We start from the raw sequence: 17,300 nt of genomic DNA, 5'->3' as shown, positions 1-17,300 counted from the left end.
GTATGCGGAATGCCAGGCAACTAAATACCAAAGTTGAGCGCACTTTTTGGCACAGCTTCAATGACTTTATGAGATGTTATTAAGATATGAGAAACGAAACATCTCCGGTCATTTTTAGGTTACAGTCTGGATAACCCAGAGAACTACCAAAGGTTTTGTTTCTTATCTGAGGGCAGACATGTTTGCGAGTTCATAAAGAAGGCGATAGATACATACCTGGTCCTCGTTTGAACACTGGGTATAAAGCTTTAAATTTATGCAATTACTTGGCATCAAAATTTTTATACTCAGTTGAGCAGAGCTCACAGATTATATTTACTTTGATTGGATAACGGTTGGTTGTACAGGTATAAAGGAATCGAGATAGATATATACTTCCATATATCAAAATCATCAGGATCGCAAAAAAATTTGATTGAGCCATGTCCGTCCGTCCGTCCGTCCGACCGTTAACACGATAACTTGAGTAAATTTTGAGGTATCTTGATGAAATTTGGTATGTAGGTTCCTGAGCACTCATCTCAGATTAATTAAAGAACAATAATAAAAATAAAATAAACAATATCGGACTATAACCACGCCCACTTTTTCGATATCGAAAATTTCGAAAAACCTAAAAAGTGCGATAATTCATTACCAAAGACGGACAAAGCGATTAAACTTGGTAGGTGAGTTTAACTTATGACGCAGAATAGAAAATTAGTAAAATTTTGGACAATGGCCGTGGCACCGCCCACTTTTAAAAGAAGGTAATTTAAAACTGTTGCAAGCTGTAATTTGGCAGTCGTTGAAGATATCATGATGGAATTCAGCAGGAATGTTACTCCTATTACTATATGTGTGCTAAATAAAAATAAGCAAAATCGGACGGCGAACACGCACACTTAAAAAAAAATTTTTAAGTCAAATTTTAACAAAAAATTTAATATCTTTACGTATATAAGTAAATTATGTCAACATTCAACTCCAGTAATGATATGGTGCAACAAAATGCAAAAATAAAAGAAAATTTCAAATGGGCTCCGCCCTTTTTCATTTAATTTGTCTAGGATACTTTTAATGCCATAAGTCGAACAAAAATTTACCAATCCTTGTGAAATTTGGTAGGGGCTTAGATTCTGGGACGATAACTTCCTTTTGTGAAAAAGGGCGAAATCGGTTGAAGCCACGCCCAGTTTTTATACACAGTCGATCGTCTGTCCTTCCGCTCGGCCGTTAACACGATAACTTGAGCAAAAATCGATATATCTTTACTAAACCCAGTTCGTGTACTTATCTGAACTCACTTTGTATTGGTATAAAAAATGGCCGAAATCGTACTATGACCACGCCCACTTTTTCGATATAGAAAATTAAGAAAAACGAAAAAAATGCCATAATTCTATACCAAATACGAAAAAAGGGATGAAACATGCTATTTGGATTAGTTTATTGACGCAAAATATAACTTTAGAAAAAAAACTTTGTAAAATGGGTGTGACACCTACCATATTAAGTAGAAGAAAATGAAAAAGTTTTGCAGGGCGAAATAAAAAACCCTTGAAATCTTGACAGGAATACTGTTCGTGGTATTATATATATAAATAAATTAGCGGTATCCATCAGATGATGTTCTGGGTCACCCTGGTCCACATTTTGGTCGATATCTGGAAAACGCCTTCACATATACAACTACCACCACTCCCTTTTAAAAGCCTCATTAATACCTTTAATTTGATACCCACATCACACAAACACATTCTAGAGTCAGCCCTGGTCCACCTTTATGGCGATATCTCGAAAAGGCGTCCACCTATAGAACTAAGCCCCACGCCCTTTTAAAATACTCATTAACACCTTTCATTTGATACCCATATCGTACAAACATATTCTAGAGTCACCCTTGGTCCACCTTTATGGCTATATCTCGAGAAGGCGTGCACCTATAGAACTAAGGCCCACTCCCTTTTAAAATACTCATTAATCTCTTTCGTTTGATACCCATATTGTACAAACACATTCTAGAGTCACCCCTGGTCCACCTTTATGGCGATATCTCGAAAAGGCGTCCACCTATAGAACTAAGCCTCACGCCCTTTTGAAATACTCATTAACACCTTTCGTTTGATACCCATATTGTACAAACAAATTCTAGGGTCACCCCTGGTCCACCTTTATGGGGATATTTTGAAACGGCGTCCACCTATGGAACTAAGGATCACTCCCTTTTAAAATACTCATTAACACCTTTCATTTGATACCCATATCGTACAAACAAATTCTAGAGTCACCCCTGGTACACCTTTATGCCGATATGTCGAAAAGGCGACCAGCTATACAACTACCACCACTCCCTTTTAAAACCCTCATTAATATCTTTAATTTGATACCCATATCGTACAAACACATTCTAGAGTCACCCCTGGTCCACCTTTATGGCGATATCTCGAAAAGGCGTCCACCTATAGAACTAAGGCCCACTCTCTTTTAAAATACTCATTAACACCTTTCGTTTGATAACTATATTGTACAAACACATTCTAGAGTCACCCCTGGTCCACCTTTATGCCAATATCTCGAAAAGGCGACCACCTATACAACTACCACCACTACCTTTTAAAACCATCATTAATACCTTTAATTTGATACCCATACCGTACAAACACATTCTAGAGTCACCCCTGGTCCACCTTTATGGCGATATCTCGAAAAGGCGTCCACCTATAGAACTAAGCCCCACGCCCTTTTGAAATACTCATTAACACCTTTCATTTGATACCCATATCGTACAAACAAATTCTAGAGTGACACCTGGTCCACCTTTATGCCGATATGTCGAAAAGGCGACCAGCTATACAACTACCACCACTCCCTTTTAAAACCCTCATGAATACCTTTAATTTGATACCCATATCGTACAAACACATTCTAGAGTCACCCCTGGTCCACCTTTATGGCTATATCCCTAAATGGCGTCCACCTATAGAACTATGGCCCACTCCCTCATAAAATACTCTTTAATGCCTTTCATTTGATAGACATGTCATACAAACATATTCCAGGATTTCCCTCGGTTCATTTTCCTACATGGTTATTTTCCCTTATGTTGTCACCATAGCTGTCAACTGAGTATGTAATGTTCGGTTACATCCGAACTTAACCTTCCTTACTTGTTATATTTTAATTTAATATAACGAAAATTAATGAATAAATAGAACAAGAGTAAGTGGCCAGCACAACGAAATTACTTTTTTTTTTAAATCTTTTTAGGTTTATAAGTATGTTAATACTAACCTCCTGTCATAAGGCGAAAATGGTGAATGACTCTAACTTGATTTTATGTACAATGACAACAATTTAGCGCTGGTACTTATCAACAACATTAAATTGAGCATTGAATTATTATTGTAAGAAATATGTCAATGTCGTAAATGTTTATACGAGCATGATCTTATGTAGATTGGAGCGAGTGACAAAATCTTAGCGCCCAAATACATTCGCCTTTTGCGTCTTTTAAGCGCCAGGTTACGTTGCGTCAACAACTGACTTTGAACATACATGTCTTTGTGGGTGTGTTCTCAATTCACCGGCAACGCAACGGGTATGCCAAAGAACGATAAAGGGATCCAAAAATTTTTCTCGATCTGATTCTGTTTTCAATTGACTTTTTCGATAAGATCTTCTTCTTCGAATGCAAACATTTGTTATTTATATTTTTTGTATGAAAAAAATCAAAGTTTGCGTTTTCCTTGTGCATATGATGTGGCAGGAAAACTTTCATTTTTCATTTATTGACACACAAAAAATGTGAAAAAATTTCCATGTCCAGTTTGCAAGTAGTGTAGGCGTATAATCTATATTTCTTTTAAATCTATGGAGGTCATACTATTTATGGAGAACGCCCAAAATCATCTCACTATAGTAAGGTCTCAGTTGACTCGGGTGCACTTCAGACGGGGATGCTACTGAAAAAAAACTACTTTTCCACAAAATTTTGTACCAAATGCGTTCCGTATGCACCAATTGAAACGTGAAAAATATCATGGTAATTTCGTAAGCATGTCTTCAAGGCTGTAAGAAAAGCTTAGAGGCTTAAACTTATGGCACCAGCACGCACCTCGTATGAAATTTTATAAAGAAAATGAATAACAAAAAAAGAAAATACATATTTCTTGTGATTTGGATACCTCGCTACAATAAAGAGAAAATAAAAGTGCATAACAACAGTTTATATCATCTTTCACAACTTCGTGGGGTTATCTGAATTTTGAATTATTTTTTACTGTCGCTCTAAAACAAATATTGGTAAGTTATATAAGGACCACCCTAATGAAGATATTTATGTACATCTATACCTTAGAGCCAATTTTGAAAAAATATGCGTGACGATAACATGAATAAAACCCACAGCTATATCTATTAAAATGAGGTCTAAAAAATTTGTTTTCAAAAGCGAACTTACGCGCTTTTAAAAACAGTTGTAAATATCTAAAATGAGAGCATTCTATTACACACACACTGAAAACCAACCGCAAAGGAAGTACGCAATTTGCGAACCGGTCTTCAACCGGTCCTGTGGCGCAATGGATAACGCGTCTGACTACGGATCAGAAGATTCCAGGTTCGAATCCTGGCAGGATCGTAATAATGCGAATTTTTATTTAAATATTTTTATTATTTTATTGATATGTACAAAATTCTTCTGTCACGGTGTTAGAGGCTTAACTCCTCCGAAACGGCTGAACCGATTCTCATGAAATTTTGTGAGCATATTGGGTAGGTCTGAGAATCGGCCAACGTCTACCTTTTTTTCGCTACGTGCCTAGGGTCTTGAGATCAAAACGTGGGCCCGGGTACTCCTAGAAAGTGTTTATACAATATGGATATCAAATGAAAGCTGTTGATGAGTGCTATAGTACAGGATAATTTTCATACCCCTGCGTGACTAGGGTCTCGAGATATAGACCAAAACGTGGACCCGGGTACCCCTAGAATGTGTTTATACAATATGGATATCAAATGAAAGCTGTTGATGAGTGCTATAGTACAGGATAGTTTTCATACAACTGGGAGGCTAGGGTCTCGAGATATAGCCCAAAACGTGGACCCGGGTACCCCTAGAATGTGTTTATACAATATGGATATCAAATGAAAGCTGTTGATGAGTGCTATAGTACAGGATAGTTTTCATACAACTGGGAGGCTAGGGTCTCGAGATATAGCCCAAAACGTGGACCCGGGTACCCCTAGAATGTGTTTATACAATATGGATATCAAATGAAAGCTGTTGATGAGTGCTATAGTACAGAATAATTTACATACTACTGGGAGGCTAAGGTCTCGAGATATAGCCCAAAACGTGGACCCGGGTACTCCTAGAATGTGTTTATACAGTATGGATATCAAATGAAAGCTGTTGCTGAGTGCTATAGTACAGGATAATTTTCATACAACTGGGAGGCTAGGGTCTCGAGATATAGCCCAAAACGTGGACCCGGGTACCCCTAAAATATGTTTATACAATATGGATATCAAATGAAAGCTGTTGCTGAGTGCTATAGTACAGGATAATTTTCATACAACTGGGGGGCTAGGGTCTCGAGATATAACCCAAAACGTGGACCCGGGTACCCCTAGAATGTGTTTATACAATATGCATATATCAAATGAAAGCTGTTGCTGAGTGCTATAGTACAAGATAATTTTCATACAACTGGGAGGCTAGGGTCACGAGATATAGCCCAAAACGTGGACCCGGGTACCCTTGTTGTTGTTGTTGTTGTAGCGATAAGGTTGCTCCCCGAAGGCTTTGGGGAGTGTTATCGATGTGATGGTCCTTTGCCGGATACAGATCCGGTACGCTCCGGTACCACAGCACCATTAAGGTGCTGGCCCGACCATCTCGGGAACGATTTATGTGGCCACATTAAACCTTCAGGCCATCCCCTCCCTCCCCAACCCCAAGTTCCATAAGGAGCTTAGGGTCGCCAGAGCCTCGTCTGTTAGTGAAACAGGATTCGCCGCGGATAGGTGAGGTTGACAATTGGGTTTGGAGAAGCTATATGTTGCGCTGGCAACCTGCAGGGTTGCGCTACTCAGCCCCTTGAATCTGGTATTTTAGTCGCCTCTTACGACAGGCATACCTACCGCGGGTATATTCTGACCCCCCCTAACCCGCTGGGGGAACCCGGGTACCCTTAGAATGTGTTTATACAATATGGATATCAAATGAAAGCTGTTGCTGAGTGCTATAGTACAGGATAATTTTCATACAACTGGGAGGCTAGGGTCTCGAGATATAGCCCAAAACGTGGACCCGGGTACCCCTAGAATGTGTTTATACAATATGGATATCAAATGAAAGCTGTTGATGAGTGCTATAGTACAGGATAGTTTTCATACAACTGGGAGGCTAGGGTCTCGAGATATAGCCCAAAACGTGGACCCGTGTACCCCTAGAATGTGTTTATGCAATATGGATATCAAATGAAAGCTGTTGATGAGTGCTATAGTACAGGATAATTTTCATACAACTGGGATTCTAGGGTCTCGAGATATAGCCCAAAACGTGGACCCGGGTACTCCTAGAATGTGTTTATACAATATGGATATCAAATGAAAGCTGTTGCTGAGTGCTATAGTACAGGATAATTTTCATACAACTGGGAGGCTAGGGTCTCGAGATATAGCCCAAAACGTGGACCCGGGTACCCCTAGTATGTGTTTATACAATATGGATATCAAATGAAAACTGTTGATGAGTGCTATAGTACAGGATAGTTTTCATACAACTGGGAGGCTAGGGTCTCGAGATATAGCCCAAAACGTGGACCCGGGTACTCCTAGAATATGTTTATACAATATGGATATGAAATGAAAGCTGTTGCTGAGTGATATAGTACAGGATAATTTTCATACAACTGGGAGGCTAGGGTCTCGAGATATAGCCCAAAACGTGGACCCGGGTACCCCTAGAATGTGTTTATACAATATGGATATCAAATGAAAACTGTTGATGAGTGCTATAGTACAGGGTAATTTTCATACAGCTGCGAGGCTCTGGTGTCGAGATATAGCCCAAAACGTGGACCCGGATACCCAGTATGAGTCTCTACTAAGAAGTGGTTTTTGTCCAATACCCAGAAAAAAAGTTGATTTAGTCGCAGAGTGTTATTATTATAAATACGAAACAACAGGTTTGACTCACTTATTTATTTGGCTTCCCCTATTTATGATATTTGGCATATCTTTATTAACTTTTCAAAAGTAATAATTTTTCCTCCAAAAATATCATGAGTTTCAGGTCTAAGTATAATAAGAATCAGGTAAAATAACAGTTGTAATAAATATTGAAAGTGATATAACTTCTTTGTTTATTATTTTAGTAATATGATTTGAAAGCAACATTTTCTTGAATTTGTAAGTACTTTCATTTTGTAAGGAAAAAATTATATTTTAGGGGGGTTCAATCTTGTTAGTTGACCTAATCATGTGAAAACGACTTCATAGCTTAAAAGGACATTAGAAAGAAAAGTGAAGCGTCTCAAGGCCAAAATAATGACATATCAATTTCAAAAATCGGAAGTCAAATAACCAAGTTACAACGAAAAAACCTTTTCGGCTGTATTTCGAAGGATAAAAAAAAAGTTCTTCCGAAACCCTCCCAACATAATCTTTAAATTTAGGGGCGGAAATTAGCACCTTTTTTTCGACCCAGTCTAAAGTCCATTCATAGTTTTTAATAACGGATGACCCCTGTTAGGGCTGTATATCTAAGTACTGCCTAATTTTTTCTAGATTGGTTTGATACTGGCAGCTACAGAATGCCCACGCTAGCGTTATCTAGATAAAAACGCGCTGTTTAGTTTTTTCTAGGCTGACACGATCAGAAAAGTCTAGATGATCCCTTGATGGTTTAGTAGTGCTCTGTTGTACAAGGCCTGTTAGTAATAGCTTTGCAGGTGTTATATAAAGAACTTATGTAAAGACTACCTTCATTAAATGGACGGGAGCAGAAAAAAATATGTCCATATGGAAATAGTTCTAGTTAAGTTGGTCTGTTTTTTATAATTTGGCCCTTTTTTTCATAATATATAAACTCTGGTTATCTCTATCGTGAGTTTACTGTACTAGTGTATGCCAACTGTACCCCGTTTACAATACATTCGTTCACACTTGAACCAACAAATATAGGTCAACTGTGGCGGACAGGCGAAGGTACGAACAAGCATTAGTTTGTCAATTAAATGCTTGAATGAAATACAACAAAAACAAAATATTTGCGATTTAAGTGAAAAAATACGATTTCAAACATTAATCATCATTTTGCAAACCAAACTTTTCTTAGATAGCTTAATTGAGGCGGCTCTTTTAGTAAAAGATAACAAAATGCTGCTGACCGGCAATTGAAGTTTAATTTGACTGTATTATAAAATTCATATTAATTATACAATAAACAAAATGTAAGTCAAATTATTTATCATTACAAATTCGTGACTAATGTTTAGCATTTGCATGGAAAATGGAAATACTTAGTTTGAAAGTGAATGGCTCTGCAAACAGTCAAACGGAGGTCATCATACAGGGCACTTTTCTTCCACCGACTAGCGATCTCATGATAATGGAACGTTGCGGAGTTTCGCGATAGGCACGGCAAAACATGCTGGAAGTAAGTCCAACGAAAACGAAACTTGTCCCGCACCCAAGAAAAAAAGTTCTCTCCTCCATATGACCGAAGCTAAACAGCGCAACGATAAATATCTCTTCTGAAGCCAAATATATTGGAATGATTCTCGACTGGAAAAGGATAGTTGAATGGAGATCAAAAAAAGCTCTGGCAGCATACTACACCTGCAAAAGAGCTTTCGGGAGGATGGCATGTACAGCAGTACTAACGTGGTAGGCGCAGGACAAAATGAACAATTAAGAGAGGGTTGAGAAAGTGCAAAAGCTAGCATGAGTAGGAATACCAGATGCGGTGAGCAGCTCACCTCAAGAAGAGTTAAACATAATTTTTCACTTGATGCCTCTACAAGTGTTTGTGTAAACGCCTACACCAAAGAGAATCGAAATCAACCGAATATGCCATGCGGCGGTATAAGATGACATGGCAAGGCGACAACCAAACAAGATCATAACTGGCCTAACTTTCGATACCGACCTATGTTGTTGTTGTATGAACGATAAAGACACTCACCGAAGGTCCTTTACAAGATATAGATCCGGTACTTTCCGGCAACAAAGCGCCATTAAGGCAATAGCCCGACATATCGAGAACGATGACTATGACCACATTAAACCTTCTAGGCCATCCTGTCCTCGCCACCCTCTAGTTCCACGAGGAACTTGGGGTCGCCAGAGCCTCGCTTGCTAAATATGTGTATGAAACATTCATATTTGTAACAGGATGGCCCTTGCGTAGGTGAGGTTGACAATTGGATTACGAAAGCTTTGACGCTATAAAGCTTTATATTGCGCTTATATACCCCTTGAATCCCATAGCGACCCTATCGCGGCGGTTGTTGACTTCCAGGTACAGAACAGAAGATATCCTGCGAGAGAGGAAAGGGAGGAAGGCCTAGACAGTGATAGATATTACAATCTACACAGATGGCGCGAAAATAGAAAAAAATCTGTAGCAGGAATGTACTCAAACCTCTGCAGGTAAATCAGGGGAACCGAAATCCTGACTCTTTCAGTGTCTTTCAGGCGGATATCTATGCCGGCAGCCAGATTGCTCCAGGATAACGATGTTTTCCAGGCCATGCCGCGTTAAAAGTATTCGAATATCCACTTATCTGGCCATCTCATCTGTAAATTCATTCCCTTCGGTATCGTTGTGCCCAGAGACACAGTAAAGGGAGATATGGAGATGCCTCATGAACGCCAGCGAAGTTCGCCATTTTCACGCTATTTCCGACTTTAGTAAGGCATCTCAATACTTATTTCCCTTCGCTGAGTCCCTGAGCACAGCGTTGTTGAGATTGCCAGGATGAGATGGCCAGGAAAGGCTCACAAATGAACGTAACAGACGCGGACAGCTCCGTACGACCACCGCTCCGGACGAAAATTGAGGAATACGAGATTAGTGCAACTGACTTGCTGTGAGTAAACCGGCAGGATTGTGACGTATCAAAGCCCTAATGGCCATGTTGGGACAGAAAGGGAACTAGGTTCCCTCTCAAGCTAAACAAATCTGCAGTGCGAGCACTTATGGGCATTATCACAGGTCATGGCGATATTGCACCGATGCTCCGACGGTGAGGCATACCAAAAAGCTCAACCTGCAGAAGCTGTCAGAATGGGGAGGAAGTGGAGTCGATTAATCACTTTGTCTATCGATGCTTAGGACTGCAAACTACACGACTTAGATTTCTTGGCGCATGGATTTCTGGCAAAGGTTGCGAAGGTGGATCTTTCGCTCCTAATTTAGTTCTTCAAAGAAAGCAAGTGTGTCACTGTAAGTTACAAGCACCTACTCTATAGTATGCCTGTGAAATTGGCATACAAAATCTCGCAAAACAAAAAACCAAACACTTTTCAGAGCAGGTTTCAAATATTTCTGGAGTCCCTGAAAAAGGGAAACAAATTCTGGCTTTTTAGGTAGAAAAAAAGTTTTGCAAAATTACGCCCAATATTCACATTTTTCCAAAAGTCGAACAAATTTTGTTAAAATTTAAAATGATATGCAGATTTATTTTTAATTCCGTTATATTAGGTCGGTTGAATGTTTGTCCGCTTTTCATACAAATCTTACAATCGATTTTTAAGTAACTTCTCATTAAGCTACAAACGTGAAACTTTACACAGAGGTTAGAACACCGGGACAATGCAACAAAAGGAAAAAATCCGTTAGGTGGCGCACGGATCGAAATAATTAGATAAGAATTTGAAAATACTCAAACCAGCTTTTAAGTAACTGCTCGATGAGCTAGGGACTTGAAATTTCAAACTTAATTCAGAGGTCGATGACAGCAGATGACACGATACAAAAAGATTCGCTATGGGGCGCACGGGATGAGATATTTAGAAAAATCGTACGAAACCGAGGGAATTTTGGGATTGATTTTTATGTAAGTTCTCATAGAGCTACACCTGTAAAACTTCACAGATAGCATAAGAGACCGAGAAAATTTAAGAAAAGCAGAAAAAAGTCCGTTAGGTGACGCATAGATCGAAATATTTAGAATTTGGAAATTTTGTGTTTTGAGATCGATTTTAAAGTAACTTCTTATTGAGCTACAAACATGAAACCTCAGAGACAGGTTAGACACCGTGAGAAAGGAAAAAAGGAGAAAAAAATTCCATTAGGTGGCGCACGGATCGATAAACTTAGATAATAATTTGGAAATTTGAAACCGGGTTTTTAGTAATTTCTCGATGAGCTAGAGGCTAAAAATTTAGAGCTTAATTCAGAGGTCTATGACAGCCGATGACACAATACAAAAAGTTTCGCTAGGGCGCGCACGGACTAAGATATTTAGAAAACTCTAACGGAACGGAGGGAATTTTGGGATTAATTTTTATGTAAGTTCTCATTGAGCTACAAGCGTAAAGCTTAACAGATAGGTTAAGACACCGAGAAAATGTAAAAAAAGGAGAAAATAAAAATAAAATAAAAATATTTTAAGCACTCTCTTTATATAAATGGACACAAATCGGCGAAAAATGACTCCTTATATAAAGACATATTCTTGCTAAAGTTCAATTTTTAAATTTTGACATAGAAATTGAAAAAAATATTATAATGTGCGCTCCACTTTTATATTTTTACTTCTCGTAAGTATTTTTGCAATTTCTATGTCAAAATTAAAAAATTAAAGTTAAGCAAGAATGTGTATTTATATAAGGAGCAATTTTTCGCTGATTTTTGTTCATTTATATAAAGGAAGTGTTAAAAATTTTTTTATTTTATTTTTATTTAATGTTGAAATGTTTTTAAAATTTTCGAACTCCAGAACTTTTGAAAAGCTGGGCCCGTTTTACGTGTTACGATCAGTAGCTGGAAACCATTTTCATTCAAGCGATAACTATGCAACTGCCGAACTATTTCTAAACATTTTAATAAGTTATGGATCGAACGAGTAGTATTTGTCGCTAATTCGCATATACTCTTAATACGATCCACCATTTCAGAGCTATTTTGATTTAAAAAATGAGTTTCGATCACGGATTGTTACACGTAATACGGGCCCTGCTCAGAATACAATTTTATTTTTGTTTTAATTTTCGAGTTTTGGAAAATGTGAATATTGAGCATAATTTCGGAAAACTTGTTTCCTTCTTTTTTCTGCTGCGTGAAATTGGCATAAAAAATTTGAAAACGTTTTTACCTATCTAAAAAGCCAAAACTTTTTTCCCCTTTTCAGGAACTCCAGAACAATTTGAAACCTACTCAGAACATTTTTTGTTTTTTGTTTTGCGAGATTGTCAACTTCACAGCCATTTTACACTTGCTGTTGACGATCGGGTTGTATATGTGTGAAGGCCGAACGTGGTTCGATTCCTGGCAAGGAAATTATTATTTTTGATCATCCACCAAATTTCACTTCTCATTCACAAATCAATGAAAAAATCTTTTTAATTAATTTCCGATGAAAAACAAAATAAAGTTCAGTTACGAATTAACAACAAATTCATACACCATAAAAATAAGCAATTAAAGACAAAACAAAAGATTTTTCGCTGAAAACATGTTCCTAAACGTAAAGTGATAAAAAAATATGAAAAAATAAACAGATTTCATTTTCAAATACTGATTGAAATTTTGACTATATTAACGCCAGTCACTGCAGGGGACGGAAAATGCCTACGGTATTTTTGAAATAATATTTTTAAAGCAAATCATTAATTAAGCAAAAACAAAAAAACTTGCCAAATTAAGACTTTGTATAACATGACAGAACAATTAAATGTATAAAACGTTCAAGTTTTTGAAGCTAAAATAACATACAAATTTAAGATAACTTTAATAATCAGAAAGGGGGGGAGAAGCTTAGAAGCGCATTTTTGTTATTAAATATGTTGTTTATTTTTTTGATTTCTTATTTAAATTTCGTTAGCGTCAATTGACTCAGGTCGTCTATCCAAATTTAGCCAAATTGGCATTGAACTTGAAATATGAAGTTCATTTACTTAGCTTTAATATAGTATTGAGCAAAAAATTATGTTGAGAGCAGTAAATATTCATATGCTTACAACTGAATTATGAACTCTTAAAAGGGTGGTCCAAATCACACACTCGGCAACGAAGGTACTTCCCATTTTGGTGGCTTGATCGAAGCTCAAGCGGGGCGAGCACCAATTCAACCTTATCAAATTCGTAACGAAGTAGTAGGTGACATAAAGTAATTCCAAAGGGCATAGCCCCAAGTTTTTTACTTGGGGTTACGTCACGCGTACTGCAGGGATGTAATCCCAAGCTTATCTGTTGGATTATGACACAGCAGGAGGGGTGACATAAAAAAATCCAAATACTGAAAGTTTTTTCAAATGAAGTTTTATTATTATTAGTCTTTCGGCAGTTAGTTTAAACTTTTTGTTTATGTTTTAAAACAGTTTTGAGATTAAGAGTTATTTTTCAAATAAGATTAAAATTTAAACCGAATGAATTTAAAAACCAAGCAGTAAATGAATGAGTTCCAATTTAGAACAAGTAAGGAAGGTTAAGTTCGGATGTAGCCGAACATTACATACTCAGTTGAGAGATATGGTGACAACATAAGGGAAAATAACCATGTAGGAAAATGAACCGAAGGAAACCCTGGAATGTGTTTGTATGACATGCGTATCAAATGGCAGGTATTAAAGAGTATTTTATGAGGGAGTGGGCCATAGTTCTATAGGTTGGTTCCATTTAGGGATATCGCCATAAAGGTGGATCAGGGTTGACTCTAGAATTTGTTTGTACAATATGGGTATCAAATGAAAAGTGTTAATGAGTATTTTAAAAGAGAGTAATCCTTAGTTCCATAGGTGGGCGTCGTTTCGAGATATCTCCATAAAGGTGGACCAGGGGTGACCCTAGAATTTGTTTGTACAATATGGGTATCAAAAGAAAGGTGTTAATGAGGGTTTTAAAAGGGAGTGGTGGTAGTTGTATAGGTGGTCGCCTTTTTGAGATATCGCCATATAGGTGGACCAGGGGTGACTCTAGAATATGTTTGTACGACATGGGTATCAAATTAAAGGTATTAATGAGGGTTTTAAAAGGGAGTGGTGGTAGTTGTATTGGTGGTCGCCTTTTCGAGATATCGCCATAAAGGTGGACCAGGGGTGACTCTAGAATATGTTTGTACGATATGGGTATCAAATTAAAGGTATTACTGAGGGTTTTAAAAGGGAGTGGTGGTAGTTGTATAGGTGGTCGCCTTTTCGAGATATCGCCATAAAGGTGGACCAGGGGTGACCCTAGAATTTGTTTGTACGATATGGGTATCAAATTAAAGGTATTACTGAGGGTTTTAAATGGGAGTGGTGGTAGTTGTATAGGTGGTCGCCTTTTCGAGATATCGCCATAAAGGTGGACCAGGGGTGACCCTAGAATTTGTTTGTATGATATGGGTATCAAATTAAAGGTATTACTGAGGGTTTTAAAAGGGAGTGGTGGTAGTTGTATAGGTGGTCGCCTTTTCGAGATATCGCCATAGAGGTGGACCAGGGGTGACCCTAGAATTTGTTTGTACGATATGGGTATCAAATTAAAGGTATTACTGAGGGTTTTAAAAGGGAGTGGTGGTAGTTGTATAGGTTGTCGCCTTTTCGAGATATCGCCATAAACGTGGACCAGGGGTGACTCTAGAATATGTTTGTACGATATGGGTATCAAATTAAAGGTATTACTGAGGGTTTTAAAAGGGAGTGGTGGTAGTTGTATAGGTGGTCGCCTTTTCGAGATATCGCCATAAAGGTGGACCAGGGGTGACCCTAGAATTTGTTTGTACGATATGGGTATCAAATTAAAGGTATTACTGAGGGTTTTAAAAGGGAGTGGTGGTAGTTGTATAGGTGGTCGCCTTTTCGAGATATCGCCATAAAGGTGGATCAGGGGTGACCCTAGAATTTGTTTGTACGATATGGGTATCAAATTAAAGGTATTACTGAGGGTTTTAAAAGGGAGTGGTGGTAGTTGTGTAGGTGGTCGCCTTTTCGAGATATCGCCATAAAGGTGGACCAGGGGTGACCATAGAATTTGTTTGTACGATATGGGTATCAAATTAAAGGTATTACTGAGGGTTTTAAAAGGGAGTGGTGGTAGTTGTATAGGTGGTCGCCTTTTCGAGATATCGCCATAAAGGTGGACCAGGGGTGACCCTAGAATTTGTTTGTACGATATGGGTACCAAATTAAAGGTATTACTGAGGGTTCTAAAAGGGAGTGGTGGTAGTTGTATAGGTGGTCGCCTTTTCGAGATATCGCCATAAAGGTGGACCAGGGGTGACCCTAGAATTTGTTTGTACGATATGGGTATCAAATTAAAGGTATTACTGAGGGTTCTAAAAGGGAGTGGTGGTAGTTGTATAGGTGGTCGCCTTTTCGAGATATCGCCATAAAGGTGGACCAGGGGGACTCTAGAATGCGTTTGTACAATATGGGTATGAAACGAAAGGTGTTCATGAGTATTCTAAAAGGGAGTGCGCCTTAGTTCTATAGGTGGACGCCTTTTCGAGGTATCGCAATAAAGGTGGACCAGGGGTGACTCTAGACTTTGTTTGTACGATACGGGTATCAAATTAAAGGTATTAATGAGGGTTTTAAAAGAGAGTGGTGGTAGTTGTATAGGTGGTCGCCTTTTCGAGATATCGCCATATAGGTGGACCAGGGGTGACTTTAGAATATGTTTGTACGATATGGGTATCAAATGAAAGGTGTTAATGAGTATTTTAAAAGGGAGTGGGCCTTAGTTCTATAGGTGGACGCCTTTTCGAGGTATCGCAATAAAGGTGGACCAGGGGTGACTCTAGACTTTGTTTGTACGATATGGATATCAAATTAAAGGTATTAATGAGGCTTTTAAAAGGGAGTGTTGGTAGTTGTATAGGTGGTCGCCTTTTCGAGATATCGCCATATAGGTGGACCAGGGGTGACTCTAGAATATGTTTGTACGATATGGGTATCAAATGAAAGGTGTTAATGAGTATTTGAAAAGGGCGTAGGGCTTAGTTCTATAGATGGACGCCTTTTCGATATATCGCCATAAAGGTGGACCAGGGGTGACTCTAGAATGTGTTTGTACGATATTAGTATCAAATTAAAGGTATTAATGAGAGTTTTAAAAGGGAGTGGTGGTAGTTGTATATGTGAAGGCGTTTTCCAGATATCGACCAAAATGTGGACCAGGGCGACCCAGAACATCATCTGTTTGATACCGCTAATTTATTTATATATGTAATACCTGCCAAGATTTCAAGGGTTTTTTATTTCTCCCTGCAGAACTTTTTCATTTTCTTCTACTTAATATGGTAGGTGTCACAACCATTTTACAGAGTTTTTTCTAAAGTTATATTTCGCGTCAATAAACCAATCCAATTACCACGTTTCATCGCTTTTTGCGTATTTGGTATAGAATTATGGCATTTTTTTCATTTTTCGTAATTTTCGATATCGAAAAAGTGGGCGTGGTCATAGTTGGATTTCGTTCATTTTTTATACCAAGATAAAGTGAGTTCAGATAAGTACGTGAACTAAGTTGAGTTAAGATATGTCAATTTTTGCTCAAGTTATCGTGTTAACGGCCATGCGGAAGGACAGACGGACGACTGTGTATAAAAACTGGGCGTGGCTTCACCTGATTTCGCCCATTTTCACAGAAAACAGTTAGCGTCATAAAATCTATGCCCCTACCAAATTTCAAAAGGATTGGTAAATTTTTGTTCGACTTATGGCATTAAAAGTATCCTAGACAAATTAAATGAAAAAGGGCGGAGCCACGCCCATTTTGAAATTTTCTTCTTTGTTTTTTGTATTTTGTTGCACCATATCATTACTGGAGTTGAATGTTGACATAATTTACTTATATACTGTAAATTTTTTGTTAAAATTTTACTTTAAAAAAATTTTTTTTTAAGTGGGCGTGGTCCTTCTCCGATTTTACTAATTTTTATAAAGCGTACATATAGTAATTGGAGTAACGTTCCTGCCAAATTTTATCACGATATCTTCAACGACTGCCAAATTACAGCTTGCAAAAGTTTTAAATTACCTTCTTTTAAAAGTGGGCGGTGCCACGCCCGTTGTCCAAAATTTTACTAGTTTTCTATTCTGCGTCATAAGCACAACTCACCTACCAAGTTTCATCGCTTTATCTGTCTTTGGTAATGAAT

General features: G+C 38.0%; 1 non-coding gene across 1 annotated transcript; it reads left to right on the top strand.

The window, feature by feature from the left end:
- The first annotated feature begins 4,548 nt into the window (after positions 1-4,548).
- TRNAR-ACG (transfer RNA arginine (anticodon ACG)) lies at positions 4,549-4,621 on the top strand. Its single transcript has one exon. It is a non-coding gene; the product is annotated as a tRNA-Arg (tRNA).
- The last annotated feature ends 12,679 nt before the right edge of the window (positions 4,622-17,300 follow it).

This window comes from Eurosta solidaginis, chromosome 5 (genome assembly GCF_040869045.1).
Source record: "Eurosta solidaginis isolate ZX-2024a chromosome 5, ASM4086904v1, whole genome shotgun sequence".
NCBI lineage: Eukaryota > Metazoa > Arthropoda > Insecta > Diptera > Tephritidae > Eurosta > Eurosta solidaginis.
This window is presented reverse-complemented; position numbering and strand designations above follow the sequence as displayed.